This window comes from Trematomus bernacchii, unplaced genomic scaffold, assembly GCF_902827165.1.
Source record: "Trematomus bernacchii unplaced genomic scaffold, fTreBer1.1, whole genome shotgun sequence".
NCBI lineage: Eukaryota > Metazoa > Chordata > Actinopteri > Perciformes > Nototheniidae > Trematomus > Trematomus bernacchii.
The window spans coordinates 8,117,373-8,134,636 of NW_022987477.1; the positions used below are offsets into that span (position 1 = coordinate 8,117,373).

The window sequence follows — 17,264 nt, forward strand, 5'->3', positions numbered from 1 at the left end:
CAGATCATGCATTTTAGCCATGCCTCATTTCGCTCTATGTGCTGTTTGCTGTCTACGGGTCTGATTCTGCTGACCACGCCCCCCTGCAGGAGAGATGAGCCGTGCTCTGATCAGCTGCTGGGCTGTCAGAAGAGGGGGAGAAAAAGAGATCTCCGTCCTCCGTGTTTTAGAGTCGTTATTCATTTGTTTTAAAGCTCAATAAATAACAAAGAAGACCTTTGACCGGCACTTTTCTAATTTTGTCCGGAAGATTTAAACTTTAACGGACATCTTGACCGGCGAAAGAAACTGAAACTCTGCCGCACGGTCCCCTCGTTCCTTGGAAGAGGCGGAGAGGTGGGTGTTTGTCATCTGCTGGTGGACTAACCGGAGAGAATTACAGTGCTTGCCTCGACGGGGAGGGATTGCATTGAATTAAAGCAGCGGGAGCAAACGCTTGCCTCGGGGAGGGAGAAAAAAGCCACAGCGGAGAATAAACAGAAGGGTAACCATGGTAACTATGGGTGGGAAGTCTTCTTCGCTGCTTTTGTGGCAGACTACAGCGCCACTTACAGGACTGGCATATGTACTACAGCGTCTCCAGCGCTTTCGAGCGGCAATGGCCGGCCGTGGCCCAACCCCACATTCCCCTGATAGGTGGAGAGTTGGCCCAATAGCCGTAGCGCCACTTCTGTGACGACATAGAAGTGTTCAAATCTGGATCAGTCTGTATCAGATCCGTTGCAGCCCCTTTTTTAGAGATTTGGGTATGGAGGAAAATAGAGAGGGTTGTGTTTCCTGACACTTGGTGAGTTCCCTGGAACACCGGGGACACATATTCATGTATAAAAGACGTACAAAAGTGCATTTTGCATGATAGGTCCCCTTTAAGTAAAAGTAGAAGTGTAGGAATACTCTGATACAAGTAAAAGGCATTCATTCAAAATGTTACTCAAGTAAAAGTACAAAAGTATTAGCAGATTGGTCCATTTCAGAATAATATATATGATATGTTTGTATTATAATTATTGATGCATTGAAGTGTTATCTAAGCTAATAGCTAGTTTTAATTTATTTGTATACTGCAGGGTAGCTTGTGAATTTACTCCAGTTACAGTATAACTAAAGTCTTATATAAGTGTTGATGATATTTCACATCATTAATCTGCAAAGTAACTAAAGGTATTATAAAAGTAAACAATTTACCTCCGAATTGTAGTGGAGTAGAAGTAAAAATACTCAAGTAAAGTACAAGACCCTCAAAATTATACTTAAAGGTCCCATCATATGCTTTTCCGGTTATTACCCGTCCCCTTGTGTGTTATGTAGCTTTTTCTGCATGTAAACGGTCTGCAAAGTCACAAACCCTCAAAGTACACTCTGTAGCGAGTAAAACTCTAACACAGAAAAGACGTGTCTATGCTGCCCCAGAACGCCTCGTTGGGAGATTTTTCTTTTTCCATTTTTTTCTTCCGGGGCCTATTAACGTGACTGAGTCTGGACCAATTGGCACACAGCTATAGAACAATAGGCACACCCTCTGCCAGGGTGGACTCCCGAGCAGCTCAGGAGTCCGCCCCGCAAGGCTCCCGGAGTGGACAGTTTGAGGTGGATTTCCCGCTGTGTTTCCCTGGATGCTGGACATAGACTAAGTGCCAGGTTAGCGGGACATAACGGAGCTTACGAGTCCGCCCCGCGAGGCCCCCGGAGCGGACAGTGTGAGGTGGATTTCCCTCTGTGTTTCCCTGGATGCTGGATATAGACTAAGTGCCATGCCAGCGGACACCGCGGAGCACAGCCTGCAACGTCCCGCCAACACGGCACCCAGACCCCACGCAGCATTCTCATCTGTTTGTCATTACTGGTGTCATTTCCTGGTTGCTAACCAACGCCATTGTAAAACATAAACACTGATGTTCCGCTGTCACGGTGGTTGACTAATCAGAACAGAGTGGGCGAGCTGACCAATCAGAGCACAGTGGGCTCATAGGGAGGGGGGGGGCAGGAGCTCAAACAAGGCGTGTAGGACAGAGAGTGAATACACATACTATACAGAGGTACTGTATGAGAAACCCAATGTGATTTTGGAACATTGAACAATGTAAATCTATTCTAGCAGACCTCAACAATGGAATTATGATCAGTAGAAATGGCCAAAACATGGGACCTTTAAGTCCAGTACTTGAGAAAATCCACTTACAGTAGTTACTTTACACCACTGACTAAAACCTTTGTTGTGCCCTACACACTGATATACTACTTCAATTTATAGACAATGTCATTATACATGTGCTTCATACATTACAGTGATGGTTTAGCAGTATCTAATTTGAAACAAACTGTACCCTCAGCGAGGTAAGAATGCTAAACATTCCCAAGTAGTTCTGTATCAAATAGTCTCATTAGCTAAATTAAAAAGGAACAAAAATACTCCATGTAGCCTCTCAATATGCTTTTTAATTTCCTTGCTGTGTCTCTTCTCCCACTTTGGATCCCTGCCAGTATCATAGTTAAGTGTCAAGATTTCGGTCTTATGCAACAACACTTTTCAGAGAATCTGTTGAGGGCTTCCTGAATCTTTTGCAGTGTTAGAGAGGGAGGCACACACATCCGTCTGAACAAATGTTATTTTTAGCCAGCCCAACGCTGATCGTATTTTGAGTGATTTAATAAGTGTGGAGAAATGTTGCTGGGTTTGAGACATCAACCTCCAAAGGTCAACAGAAATTAGCGCAGTAGGAGTGAAACTTAACCTTTCCCTGGGTTGACTGACAGGAAGACAGAAGTGGCTTGATTGCAGCCATTGTGTACACTTGTGTTTGATGATAATTACACATCCTGTTGTTTGCCCAGCATCATAAATATTTCATGAGTTTGAATCATGGATTTAGAAAGACAAGAAGAGTTTTACAATCATTTAGCAGAAAATTACAATAATATACCTGCAAGGGAGTGTTGCTATGGTTATTTTACAGCACTAATGACTTCTTCTTGGGCTCACATTTGTGGGTTATTTCCTGACTATTGCATCTCTGTTTGTCTATAATCTGTGTTAAAGATATCTGTTGTATTGCAAGCTGCTCCTGACATACTGAAATGTCCGTTGCCAAAGGAATATATTAAAATGTTTATTGTCAAGAGTTCTTAGACTCCTGCACTGGTACCTGAGTTCCCCATTTCTTTCCACCCTCATGTATGACATGTTCTGGAATGAAAATAAATAATGACAATGACGATGACAATTAGAAGATAAACACCTATTTTTTGTCTTTGAGCTAACTATGGAGTTTGAGCTGTTTAGCTTAGCTTAGCAAAACAAATGGAAGCAATGGGTTAGAGATAGGAATACTTAACCCAAATGTAAAATACACCTACCTACTAGCACCGCTAAAGCCCACTAACTTGTTTATTTTAATGTTCTTCCTGTCCACAAGACATCTGTTTAGACTTTTCCACTTGATTCAGAACCACGACCACTTTTCGCCTGTCCCTCATCTATATCCACTTTCACTCCTGCCTTCAAGGAGTCCAATATCAAGGTTGCATATCATGGCACATCATCAGAATAAAACATATGGGCATTTAAATATGGTCCAGCACTATCTGGCGTACAATCATAGGAACCGTAATCTCTTTTATCCCCAAAAGTTCTTGCATGCCAACCTAAACTGCACCTTATTGGACACCATCTGCTGTAACCTTTAAATATTGTTGCTTCAGATATTGAACATGTGTCCTACTCCCATAGCTCCCATGGGGTCAGAGGCCATGTCTCCGCCTTTATTTAATTGCCTTGACTGCCCTGCAAAAGCCCTATACCTCAAGCCACATGACCTTCAATGCCCACTTCTTCACCTGTTCCCACTCCCCCTTCTCAGCCCAGAGGTACATCTACAGTGCCGGGTAATATCCGCTTTGCCAAGATGGTCAAAGTTGCTATTATGCCTTAATCCTTTGAGTGCTGGCTTCTGTCACCTGAAACCTGAAATGTGTAACTGGAGACTTGTTACAAACCTGTGTTTCAAACCTTGGCTGAAATTTTAGACTTTCCTCCTGCCCTCTTTGGATTTGTTTTTCCCTATTTGCAATTAATTTTGATCCTTGCCTCGCTTTTGCTTCCATGAGCTGATCAATAAATCCCTGAATCTACTAGTCTCCCTTCGGGTCCCATACCTTTGCTCCCAAAGGCTATGACAAATCTTTCCTCTGGACCAATGACCAAAGTCACAAAACATAGATATAGTTATGTCACTGCATGAAACTATAAGATATTGTTTGAACATTTCACTTTAGATACAGATTAAACAAATGAGGAACAAGTTATTTAATTAGTCAGCTTTAGTGGTGCCGGTTGATTTATTTTTTATCTGAAAAATTGTAGCTATAGCCGTTTCCCCCTGCTTCCAGTCCACAAAAGAAATCCAAGTGGACTTTCTTGAATGTTAACATCTCAATTTGTCTTTAGTAACAATCCCTTGATAAAAGTCTAACGTTTCTGAATTAACATTGAATAACCAAAATAAAACTGTTCATGACGAACCAACAAAGTCGAACCAACAAGCCTTGGTCACAATGATACATTTGCTAAGACACAGTATATTTATAATTAAGTTGAAAACTATACTAAAATCTATATTGCAAATACTGAAAACCATATTGATAGATTGCAGGATAATATTTCCTTTTGTGTCAACATAACATATTTCTATTTCCAAAGCATCATGCATTTCCAAAACTTGTGCTGTGTCACTTTACTTTACCATATCAAATATGTAAACACAGGATAATTGCAGTACTTAACAAAACACTGCAGTGCTAAATGGTCGCAGGAGCATCAGTTTTTGCCTGCTCTGTATTGTACTGTTGAAAGAGAATTATTTACACCAGCAACTCCAAGTTTGTCTCTACTATATACACTGAATAGTAAACATGACCCAGCGGCACAAACCAGCAGACTTCAGCACTATTGATTTCCAGCAGAGGAATACAGAATGTAGCATCTGCAGGCAGAGTTTGGCTTTGATTACAATACCCCCTTTGGATACCCTCTGGTAAATTCAGTTTAACATACAGTAAGGATTATTTACTCAAACACTGTACAGCAAAATAGGGGTATCTCTTCAAGTGCTTTGTCCTGTATGAATTAAAGCCATATGCACTACTTTTGAAACAGCTAAAGTGATCAGTTTTAACATTGTTATACATTTAACCTGGTATAGGGCCAATTTAACAGAGACAATGAGGGCACACTTCTGGGCATACAGTAGCTTTTCATGTGCTTGATCCAAGTCCGAGCTCTTTTTTTAATTGACCCAGCCAAATCTATCCATATTATGTCCATGTAAGGGGAATAAAGTAATTGAATATGCTCCAAATTGTTTATTGTACTTCCACGATTCTTTAAATGTATGTATTCCTGGTTTGAACATACACATGATGTTATGTTTACATTGACTGGAGAGTAACCTGTTTCTTCATCTGCCTGTGTTGGTTAGAATGTTCTCATGACTGTCATCTCTACACAATACTAACATTTTAGGATGAACGCATTTTAGTTTGAATCTGCTTGAGAGAAAATGAATGACTCTTGACATTGAAGTGTTTAGAAAACTGACGCACATAGATACCTCAGAGACTCTAGATCCTGTCTGAGCACAAAATGGGTTTAATTTAAACCTTCCATTGTGAGATACGTTCAACCTCAAAAGCTCAGAAAAACCGAGTTAAAAGCAATCATATCTGAGTATAGCACAATAGCAAAATCACACTTCTCTTTTTCCTATCCCTAATTGGCTTCTGTTTTTGAAACGCATAAGGTAAGTAAGGAGATGAAGTAATGTTGTTTATTAACGTCAATAAAGGCTGCAGAATTAAACACCTATAGTGCATTTTACTATACATTTGTTCAACTATTTCACTGCTGTAAAGGTGTCACATCTATCAGATCAACAAAGAGTAGACCAATTCAAATCTTAGAAAACGCACTTTAGAAATAAAGAAGTGCTAAAGACCCAAATACTGTACTGTATGTCAGGCTAGAGGCTGAATGGGTGCTGCAATGATACTCTGCTTCTTACAACTCAGTTACAACTGTAACTGCTGCCATAAAATCAATACCATGGCATGTTTCCAGCTCACCCACTTTCATAGTTGGGACACAAGGAATTGGGACACAACCTGGAGACGTGACATCACATGCAGAAGGGGAAGAATGTGAGCAGGTTTCCTCAATTCTCAATCGTGTCATGGGTTATTAACACAAAATATTTTCCAGCTCACGCCAGATGAAGCCATTTAGATAAAAACATTGTCTGCATTGTTTATCTTTTTCTGATGTATTACTCCCTGAAAGACTCTACACAAGCCTGGAATAAAAGCCTCCGTTGCATGTATATGAATAGGCTGTTAGACTAACTAGTTCATCCACGTGACAAGCCTTTTGTAAATGTTCTATATCATTTAATGCACACAGTGGGAGTATATTTGTCTGCAAAAAACTCTTAAAACTCATGTTTCTATGAGCCTTGAAGATCTTTGTGTAGAAATGTGGTTACTGAGGTATTTACAGTGAACAGATTATGCATGTCCTTTGCCAGCAATTCTGATGTTCAAATTGAAAACACAGGAAACTCTCCAGTTCTTTGTAAAACACTGACATTTCTGTAAAAATGTAAAAACATTTATTTGAGTCATCAAAGTGAAGGAATTGGGACAAATTGTTGTCATTTATTTTCAAAAACAGACTATAGAATTGGTATGTTTACTATGTTAGCATTGTATTTGTTAGCTTATAAGCATTGTATAGCTGTCTTCACAAGATACGCAATTTGCTCTTTGCTCACTGCAAAGCCTTACGGTAAAAACAGCAAGTTCATCTTCACAACATGAGCTTTAAGCTAGATAGCAACAGATGACTGTGTGTTTGTTCTCAGTTAAAAACAGGTTTAACTTCCTTTGACACGGCTTTGCATTGCTTCTTGGTCCTGCATGAAGGAAATGAAAGCAGGGTGGCTGAAGTGCAGGCACTTAACAGAAAATACCTATATTCAAGGCAATCCATGCAAAGCAAGGCAAGTAAAAGTACACAGACTTCACTACAAAAGCCACAACCTATACAAAGGTCTCCAACAGAGACAGAAGACCAGGGGCCTCATTTATAAACGGTGCGTACGCACTGTTTGCGATTTATAAAAAACTAACTTGACGGGAAAATGTGCGGTCCTCCACGCGAACTCTGTCCCATGCGTACGCACTAAGCACAAAAACGGGAGAGACGAGAAACTGCGACACCGTTGGCAGAAGGAAGAATGGAGAGAAATATGTGGAAATAATACCATAAATAGAATGTTACCTGTCATTTATCATATATGAAGAATTCATTTTCACAAATGGATTAAAGCCAATCTTAAAATGATTTAACAAACGCCTGTTTGAGACTCCTCAGTGCACACAAAAACATAACTTGGAGAAATAAATAAATACGGAAATGTTATAGATCACCCCTCGATTATGTTCTCTTGTTAAGAAATGTATTCTCATAAATGATGCGGTAAACAGAAGGATAGAATTACTTTAAACTGACGCCGTTTTGCATTTCTACAGTAGCATGGTTTTATATACTATCATGTTTAATCATGTTTTATGCAACCCGGTATCACGGCAAGACGTGAACATGTGACGATCTACCATGCTGGGAGACGTGAATATGTCACGGTTTCGTCCCTTCAAACGTGACAGTTACACGGTATTGTTAACATGGCCCAACCGGCCCAACCAGTGGAGAAATACCCGGAAGTGCCAAGCAAACGGTCTACCGCGCCTATTGGTCGGTTTTTATTGTCAAAATTAGATGTTTTTAATTAATTTATTAATCGTCATACTCGATTTCGCCGATTTTCTTGTTGCCCTAGCTGGACGACACCTCTTTTAGCAGAAACAAAGGCTACATTAATGTATTAAATCGATGTTAATCCATGTGTGTGGAGGTGAGGATGTGGAATTAACGGACGTGACGTTGTGCGATTGCGTTGCCAGGCAACGCAATTTACAAACTCTTCAACTACAACCCTAATTATATTTAAAAACATTTTAGAAGGCCTCACGAAATACTTTAATGTAAATTAAAATGTAAATGTGAAGGGGTGTGTGTAATATGGTGATTGACATTATTGACACCCACGGATCTATGGGTTGGGGGTATTGTTCCGCACGGACATTTTAGTTAACCGGACTCCTGTTGATGTGAAATCCGAAAACATTTAAAAAAAAGATTTCAAGATTTTCTAAGGATCATTGACATATGTCAATGATCCTTAGAAAATCTTGAAATCTTGAAAGGGATATGCAAAATAGCCATTATATACAGTCTTTAATTAACTATTAGTAGAGAATAACGAGTAATGAATATACTTTATAGGGATCTGCAGATAAATGTTTAGTCTTCTCAAGCAGCAACTATCAAAATATCTCTCCTGATTGTTGGCACTTGACAATCACCTTTCCCTGCATTTTACTCAGGTGTAACTAAAGCCTGATTTAAGGGTTGTTTATATTTCACATCATTAATCAGAATCTGCAAAGTAACTAAAATAAATGTAGTGGAGTAAAAATACCAGGTTAACCTCTGAATTGTAGTGGAGTAGAATTGCTGTTTTGTTTAGTAAATGATATTGAATATGGAATAAAGGTTTTGACAAGACCTGGTGTAACAATAATCAAAAAGGACATTAAAAGAGCTCCAGATGTCAATGATCTAAACAAAACAGCACACCTGAAATGTATATTTAAATACTTTATTAAGGGCAGTGAATTCGTTTTTTCTGTATGTTTTTCAAATCAGTGTTATACAGTAAGTGTCATAGACAGTGTTACATTGCTATTATTATCCTTAAAATATATATAAAACAAAACCACTTATGATCTTTTTTTTTGGGTGGTTTACTAATGACAGTTAATTCTGTTTCTGCTATTGATGGTTTAATTTTTGTGAAAAATAATAAAATAATAAAATTCAATAACGTGCTTTAACCACTAGATGTGCACCGTTATGGTGTAAATACAGCCTATCTACCAATTGGATCAAATATAAAAGTCAGCCGAATTAGTATTGATACTGCAAGGAGACGTATTGTGTGAAAATAAATGTAAGATGTTGTTTAATTGCTGATATATTTATGATCCACGTCACGTTTTCAGTTTTGGCGGCAGTGCTTCCGGTTTGTCCAGAAGTCTTCTCATCAGGGCTCTATAAATACAGAACTACGGCAGATATGTCATATTTAATGCAGCCGAACCGTGTATTACAATGCCGTTATGTGATGACCTCCAAAGAGAAAAGCAAGCAAACTCGGAATAAAGTATTATTGTATTTTTTTTAAATGTTTTCGGATTTCACATCAACAGGAAGTCCGGTTAATTAAAATGTCCGTGCGGAACAATACCCCCAACCCATAGATCCGTGGGTGAATAATGTCAATCACCACATTACACACATTCCTTCACATTTACATTTGAATTTACATTAAAGTATTTCGTGAGGCCGTCTAAAATGTTTTTAAATATAATTAGGGTTGTAGTTGAAGAGTTTGTAAATTGCGTTGCCTGGCAACTAACGTCACGTTCATTAATTCCACATCCTCACCTCCACACACATGGATTAACATCGATTTAATACATTAATGTAGCCTTTGTTTCTGCTAAAAGAGGTGTCGACCAGCTAGGGCAACAAGAAAATCGGCAAAATCGAGTGTGACGATTAAAAAATAAATTAAAAACATCTAATTTTGACAATAAAAACCGACCAATAGGCGTGGTAGACCATTTGCTTGGCACTTCCGGGTATTTCTCCACTGGTTGGGCCATGTTAACAATACCGTGTAACTGTCACGTTTGAAGGGACGAAACCGTGACATATTCATGTCTCCCAGCATGGTAGATCGTCACATGTTCACGTCTTGCCGTGATACCAGGTTGGTTTTATGCCGTTCGCCGCCTACTTGATAAGTCGCTCGCAAAACACAGGAGGTATGGAAACTAAGAACACCATATTTGGTAAATTGTACAGCTAATATAACACAACACATTAGTTGTATTTCCTTTAACTGGTGGATTATGGATATATAGTTGCTGATCGACAGCTGGAACACAAACCACCAACTACAAAAAAAAAATTCAGATCCAGTCGTCATGACTCCACTCCGGAGGGATTCCCCAATCATTTCTTAGAGTTTCTCATCAAGGGGGTGTCTCCTGTCCCCGGGACAAACACACTGCCTGAGGAAGGTTATGTGTATTTTGTCATTAACCTTTTTCGGACCACTTATTTATTTATTTTGGTGACGATCCGACCTCCATGCTGCTACTCTGGTTCAAACTGCATCCACCAAACAATATGATTTATCTCGACCTCCCCAAAATAACCTAAATCTGACACGGTGTGAGATGTCTTTTTTAGCGGTTCTGTTGTCATTTCCTGCGATCTTCTTCATGCAGTCAAAATGAATGAATGAATGGGCGTTTCTTTGACTATTTATAGGCAAATATGGGCGTTATGTGAAGCCCGCAAAAGCTGCGCAGCATTTCGAGTTGATTGTGATATATAAAAGGGAAACCGCCGTAGGATGTGCCGTACGCAAGTCCTGTGCCGGTACGCAGTCTTTTATGAATCAGGAAGTGTCGGTGCGTATTTATTTGCTTTGTCCTACGTAAGCAACCTTCCCACGCCAATCCTACGCAAGGCGTTATAAATGAGGCCCCAGGACCTAAATACAAGTAGAACTAATCACATAGACAAGACACAGCTGGAGAGGGCACGCACAAACATAAGGGCAGCAGGGTGATTACACACAGGTGGAAATAATCAGGGCAGAGCAGACAATCACACCAGGCAGGAAAATGAGAAGGGTCCAGCTGCAGCCACAGCAAGACGGTACAAACCACGCCCCCTACAAAATATGCCCACTTGTACGCGTATGCGACACTACGGTGGCTGAGGGTTAGGATTCCCTATTGGAGAAAAATTGAAATATAAGTGGTAAAAACAGACATGACTAGTGGAAATATAGGAGGTAAAAACAGACATGACTATAATGGAGTTCTCAAAGTTTCCAAAGATACAAAACATGTCATACAAGTGTGTTAAAATCAGGGTCCAGCTGCTGACACAGCAAGACGGTACAAACCACGCCCCTTACAAACTACGCCCCCTACAAAATACGCCCACTTGTTCGAGACACTACGGTGGCTGAGGGTTAGGATTAGGGTTCCCTATTGGAGAAAACTGAAATATAGGAGGTAGAAACAGACATGACTATAGTGAAAATATAGGAGGTAAAACAAACATGACTGTTGTGGAGTTCTCAAAGTTTCCAAAGATCCAAAACATGTCATACAAGTGTGTTCAAATCAGAATCAGAAATCCTTTAGTCCCACAGCGGGTACATTTACATTGTTACAGCAAAATTGGCACATACGCAAAGGTGGCACTGCAGGTAAAAAAGGCATGCAATAACACAGAATAAGATACATACATATTAATACATGTAGAAGAAAAGCACACACATTCGTCAGGTGTTGAGACATTATAACAATTACGATTGATGATGATAATGGTGATTATTGCACAGTATTTCAAGAAAAGTGTCTATATTGCACATTGCTGTTTTATTGCACAAGATCTCAACATTGTCTGGGGTTCTGTACAAATCTACATATTTGCATTTGATATAATATTAAAACCATGAAAACTTCAAACAAACATCTTCATTGTCTCACGGTGACACGATTTAAGTACTGAACGATTGGGTACATCAATGTTAGCAATTAATGTGACTGTATTAAGTCAATGCAAAGAGAAATCATTGGTTAATGGTGTTCAGGCATTGCCCAATTTGGCCACCTTATCAGGTACTCCGTAATATCAGAAACATTACAGAGACATTCATATTTCTAAAGAAAAGTGGGCAAACTTATAATTGAAAACAAAATTATTTTATGGAATTCATGTTGCTCCGAAAATTTCATTTGAGTTTTCTCTTTCAAGTCATATCCAACCAAATACACTTTCATAAATAAACTTGTGGGTGAGTCATTAGACAAGGAACAAAGTCATTACATGTCATTTGCATATTAAATAATTGAGCTGGTGGTTGCTTTTGTCAATACAATTTTCATAACCAAGGTGCAGCATTACCGAATGGATTCAGATACTCCAGATTCTAAGTGAAAACACGTCATTGTTATTATGTTGTTTCATAACCAAAACATTGACAATTTAATTGATGTGCCGTTTGCAAATGCCCAAGACAAAACTGCAAATGTGTCCTCATATCTGTTTTTTTTATGACTATTCATATCTTTAAGGATGTCTGGAGTGAAGTCAAAAAGACATTCTAACATAATACACATGTGTTGTAGCTTGGACTATCTTTGAATGTGCCTTCAAATCATGTCTCAATTTCTGTTCTTGCCACTATCTCCCATAACCACAAATGAAATGTCATTATAGTTGCTGTTGACAACGTTTTATGTCCTCAACTGTGTGTTTATACATCAACATTTGACAAAGTTACAACAGTTTTTATTTGTATTTCTTAGCACTCATTAGAAGGCATCATATTTGTGTCACAGGGGATAGAACACTGCTCAGCTTCAGTTTGCGTGTGATGTCACTACCTTGAAATACTCACCGCTCTACTGTCATGAGACTTGAAAATGTAGGCTATGGATTTGAGATCTACATTACTGCTTCTATCGAACCTTAACATCATCCAATAATAATGGCTGACTTTGAGCTGACACATCAAGATATAACTTGATTTGGTCTGTTCCTTTTTTGTCTTCGTTGTTAAATTATACATTTTTGATTCAGATATAAACATTTTGCTTCACCAGTGTGGCATAAAAACGCTGTCACCACCAATTACTGTACAGATATAGAGCACCGTGTTTCACAACTGGGTCACTGAGACCGCTGAGGATTTCCTGAATCACTTAAAAATCATGGTAACAGTCCTCATAGAGTAAGGAAAAGTTATAAGCAATCTGATGAAATTATGTTTGGTACATTTGGTCATTAAAAGGGGAGCGACGTTTTCAGGAATAGTCTTTTAATAAATTAGGTGCTTTTTAATATTTAACCTGAAAGATTAGGTTTTCATTTTTGGTCTTCATACAATTTAAGCTCCATTTTTGGAGACACATGATTTTCACAGGACAACAGCAATACGCTTTTAACAAACTGGCAAGTATGTCGCTTTAAAGGTCACCTATTATGCAAAATCCAATTTTTCTCTGCGTTAAGAGATTCTGAAAATCTCAGTAAAAAAGATTCGCTCTCTTTTTGATGTGATCCATTTATATAAAAACCTATCTGAAAAAAGCTGATCAGATTTTGGCCACTTTATGAAGTCATAGCGTTTTTGTTGGCTTGTGTAACCATTAGCGGATAACCAACCAAGGTAAGCCCCGCCCACCTTATCATCTGAATCTCCTCCTAGAGCACCATTGTGGTTTTTTTAACCAAATATCTCGCAGAGGGGTGTTGGGAGTGGCTCCTTATTTTCCTCTAAAGTCACTGACGGAGAATCAGCACTTTTGAAACAGGGCTGAAACAGAGGGGTTTATGGGATGCTACAATGGGTGATCTGTTTGGTATTTCAACCCAAACACTTCAGAGACATGTTTTGTATATATCAGAGACCTATAATATATTGATGAAAAACAGTATAATAGGGAACCTTTAAAGGTGTATTGTTGCGATGTTGTTAATAAAAAACATTTTCATAACAGCACTCTCCACTGGGGACCACATTATGTGTGTTAGCAAAGGCACTGTACTGTATGTTGAATACATTTCTATAGGAGGCTAACAAAATAGCTGCAGTCAGATGGAACCGTTTGTGCTGCTATAATGCAGAGGCTGAAGGTGGGCTGCAGTGCAGTAGGTATCAGAAGTGATTTAGTGTGAGGAGAAGCAGAGGTGATGGATAGAATACCACGTCCGAGCTCCTCAGAGAGATGTGAAGCAGTAAACATTAAGCCGCCTTCAGCTCTGTCATACATATTATTGGGTTAGCTATGAAGGGAACCCAGGGTTAATCCTCTTCAGCTCTGCAAGGCAAAGCAGGGAATCACCACGCAGTCATTATCACATGATAGTTTTTTTTCAAGTAAAACCATAACTTTGAAACCATGCACGTGATAAGCAGGAAGCGGTGATTACAAGATTGTAAAACACTGTGTCAAAAAAGAGAAACCACAAGGGGGGATTATTATTGTGTTACACTTGCTTTAACTTCACCAGCAGGACAAATTAACAGGATTCACTCTACCATGAAAAAGCTGTTTATCTATCTATTTAAAACTCCCTAGGGTTGGCGTGGCGAGACAAAATACGCCCCTTCTGTCATCTATTTCCTCACGATTCCTTGATCATTTTGTGACCTCTCCGCACCCCTCCTCCTCCCACCCTCGCCGCGGGCGGTTTATTCCCATGATTCATCCGGCAGTCTATCAGCATTTATAATGCAATGTGACAGATATTGTATAAGGTTGAGTATGAGGTGCCACTCACGGCAACAAACAAGTGAGGAAATGGATGATGTGATAAGGCGTGAGAGGGAGAGAGAGAGAGAGGAGGATCAAAGGTTTAGCAGTTCACTTCCCCTTAAGGCATTTTTGAATTTGACAGATATAGAGCCCGTAATCCTAGTGGATAAGATTTCTTGTGTCAATGTTTTTTTCCAGATATTTTTGTATTATTTATAGATATTTGGGGGAAGAGTCATTTTGAGTAATCGTTACTGAGTATGTGGGACATGGAGATGGATTTGGGATGAGAAATAGTGACAGTTGTCTGAAAAACAGCCCCAGTGGTCTTTTTCTATTTTAAGGTGGCCCGTCACCCTCATAGCAACATTCCCCTCATAATAACTTTTGCCATTTCAATGTTTGAGGCCATGCATTGGAGGATGAGAGCACTCATCCATAGCTTCGATGTCCTTATGTGTTCTTTCTTTAGGGCTCGCCATTCATCCAGTATGGTGCTAAAAGGAAATGAAGGGTTTCAGTCGTTTCTAGTGCTTGAAACCCTACTTTATATGTAGTTGTTACCTCTAAAACAAGCATGAATTTCGCTCAGATATAAATACATTTCAGACATGTTTTTTTTGTACGTTTGTGCCTTTTGACAGGAATCAACTTCAGAGTAGGTGTCATTTCTTTCCAAATGATGGATGTCTTATTTTGAAAAAGCAACCCCTTCAAATGCATATGATAATGCTGCTTTTTGAACCCCGCCACTGAGCTGGTACTTTTCTAATGTCTATTTTTATATTTTGTTTGTTTTGTCTCATGCGAGTGAAGTCTCAGGCTTGTGTAGTGTTATGCATAAAGCCATATGGTGCGTGCGTTCTATTACTCCATGAGGAGAAGAAGTGTCAAGGGCAGCAGGCAGACTCCATCAGCTTTTTCAGCTACACAAAATACAGCATTTGCTGTCAAACTGTCAAAACGTATACTTCAAGGGTTGTGAACGCCGTATGAGGTTCTCAATTCCTTTTTGTCTGCCGTGTGTACAAGCATGTGTGTTCTGTGTGAGTGTCAGATTATGTGTGTTTTTCGAAATCTGTGTATGCACATGTGCTTGTGTTTGTGCATTTCACGGTTGCTTCGCCTTTTGGAGCGTGTATGCATGCATCTGTGTGTTTAAGTATGACGGCTGCTTTTTGACAAACATTTAAATATTATACATTTGACTAAAGTGTGCAGCTATTATCCTGCATGTCAGCAGACCTGATACATGGAAATATGCCAGGTGGAGAAGAAGACAAAAATACTGCTACACTTCATGAAGCACGGTGACGGTTTTATTGCCAAGAGAGGCCCTTAAGGGTTCCCTTGGGCTCCAATACCAAAACACTGTAAAAAACCTGCAACTGTGTCTTGCAATTACCGCTTAGAGCAAGTGAGCTGCAGTGTGTCTAGTTTATCAAATGTGGAATTAGCCGAAATTACAACCTGGCATTGTTTTCACACATTGGTAAAGGAACCTAAAAGAGCGCAATATACTGGACTGCATTAAGATTATACAATTGTCTCTACAGTTCTTCTTGATTCTGAATTATTTAGACGGCAAGTGAAGTCTTTATAGAGTGTGGCTGTCAGCAAATATTGAGATTGTTTTAATAGTTCTTCACTGTTAAGCTACGAACGCAGTGCAATTAAAAGGAAATCAAATGAGGGGGCGTGATGAAGTGTCTATATGCAGACAGAGAGGGTTGGAGACATTTTTAATGAAGACACCACATGCCAGCCAGTTAAATAAAGCTGTTGAAGATTCAATTTCCCTCTCCAAGACACGTAATTTATTTCATCTTGTCTCTCTCGGTGTTCTTCCATATGACACTTCCAATGCTTTTGGATTTATATGTGTGCCATGCATTGAGTAGATGTGTCATTCTCTCTAGTAATAAGTGTTGTGGCTCTCCAGGGGGTTGTGGGTTGTTGAGATCCGGCCCTTAAATGCAGGGTTTGCTAAGCATTCTTAGATTTTTTTAAAGTATGCTCTTCTCCACAAGAGGCTGATTTGATATGCACATTTTTAATGAAGAGGAATCAATTGAATACAACAGCGAGCTCTGTTTTTGTCTTGAATTCCTTCATTCTTCGATTTGACACATTCCCGTACAGTATTCTCTGATGTATAAAACTAAAAGAGAACATTGGTAATCTGATCTAACAATAAATATACAAACCTGCACACTCTCACAGTCTTTATGTTTCTACATATTCGTAGCTAAGACTTTTTTTCTGCCTGCTATGTATTTCAGAGGGATGACTGGAGGAAGGTTGATAACTGTAATTGAAGTTGCATACACCTTTACTACAATTAAAGTCTGTTTGTTATCAATGTCACCTAGAAAAGTGTTTGTTGGATAGCTTACGACAACGTATTCCTCATATTTTGTTCATTCTCATACTTATGTCAAGCAACACATGTCGATTTCCACTTGTTACGCATACAGTCTTTTAAAAAATAAATGTCTTCACAGGAAATAAATTGTACTTTTTACAGGTTAGGTTTTTTTTTTTTAAAGACTGGTTTGGGTTAAAATAGGTACCATTGTGTCAAAATCTGGATTGCATTAACATTAATTAAATTAAATCTTTATATCCTTCCATAATTTGCTTCACCATTATCCCATTTTCTGTACTACTCTACTACCGCAGAGTCAAAATAAAAAGCAAGCAACTACAGTTATTTGGTGGTATTTATTCATTCATTC

The 17,264-nt window shown here is 39.0% G+C and overlaps 1 protein-coding gene across 5 annotated transcripts in view; it reads left to right on the forward strand.

Moving 5' to 3' along the window:
• LOC117494595 (RNA-binding Raly-like protein) overlaps window positions 1-17,264 on the forward strand; it is a 109,054-nt gene that overhangs the window by 15,809 nt on the left and 75,981 nt on the right. The window lies entirely within an intron of this gene.